The 1,135-nt window shown below is 51.6% G+C and overlaps 1 pseudogene across 1 annotated transcript; it reads left to right on the top strand.

Annotated features, from left to right (window-relative positions):
• The first annotated feature begins 291 nt into the window (after nt 1-291).
• On the top strand, nt 292-1,112 carry LOC105813254 (annotated as a pseudogene). Its single transcript, XR_001137652.1, has one exon. The product of XR_001137652.1 is annotated as a 40S ribosomal protein S2 pseudogene (transcript).
• The last annotated feature ends 23 nt before the right edge of the window (nt 1,113-1,135 follow it).

Genomic DNA, 1,135 nt, shown 5'->3' with positions numbered 1-1,135 from the left:
GTCATAGTAAGTTATTAAAGTTGATCTTCACACATTGTTTGAATTCCTGAGAGCTCAAAATTGAATGGGAATTTTAGTCGGTAATGGTTCTCGATATTTTAATTTCCAAGACATTTCAATGTCTTTTAGGAAAATACTTTTTCCCCCCAGCAGCTTAAGTCTGAAAATTTTTCTCGTAGTGGTGCTCAGGTAGGAAATAGAACAGAAGGAAAATAATAAGGCTTCTCCGAGAAAACGCCAAATGGCGATGACGCAGGCGCGGCGGGAGGCCCGGAGGCGGTGGCGGGGCGGGGTCGTGGCCTTGGTCCGGCCAGCCGAGGCCCTGCAGCTCACGGAGACAAGGCCGAGGACAAGGCGCGAGTGCCCGTCACCAAGCTGGGCCACCTGGTTAAGAACATGAAGATCAAGTCCCTGGAGGAGATCTGTCTCTTCTCCTTGTCCATCGAGGAGTCCGAGATCATTGACCTTTTCCTGGCGGCATCTCTCAAAGGTGAGGTTTTGAAGATTATGCCGGTGCAAAAGCAGACCCGTGCTGGCCAGGGACGGGATTCAAGGCGTTTGTTGCCATTGGGGACTACAATCGGGGCCACGCAGGTTTGGGTGTTAAGTGACCCAAGGACGTAGCCACTGCCATCCGAGGGGCCATCATCCTGACCAAGCTCTCCATTGTCCCTGTGCACAGAGGATACGGGGGGACTAAGATCAGCAAGCCCCACACCGTCCCTTCCAAGGTCACAGGCCTCCGTGGCTCTGCGCTGGTACGTCCCATGCCTGCCCCTAGGGGAACTGTCATCTCTCAGCCCCTGGGCCCAAGAAGTTGCTGATGACCGCTAGTTATGGATACCTGCTACACCTCAGCCAGGGGCTGCACTGCCACCCTGGGCAACTTCGCAACGGCCACTTTGGATGCCATCTCCAAGACCTACAGCTATCTGACTCCTGACCTCTGGAAAGAGACGGTATTCACCAAGTCTCCCTACCAGAAATTCACTGACCGTCTTGTCAAGACCCACACCAGAGTCTCTGTGCAGGGGACCCAGGCCCCAGCTGTGGATACAACATAGCATTTTTATACAAGAACAATCAAGTGAATTAAGCCTGTTAAAAAAAAAGAAAAGAATAAAAATAAAAATAA

This window comes from Propithecus coquereli, unplaced genomic scaffold (genome assembly GCF_000956105.1).
Source record: "Propithecus coquereli isolate 6110/MARCELLA unplaced genomic scaffold, Pcoq_1.0 Scaffold275, whole genome shotgun sequence".
In the NCBI taxonomy this organism is placed as follows: Eukaryota; Metazoa; Chordata; class Mammalia; order Primates; family Indriidae; genus Propithecus; species Propithecus coquereli.
This window is presented reverse-complemented; position numbering and strand designations above follow the sequence as displayed.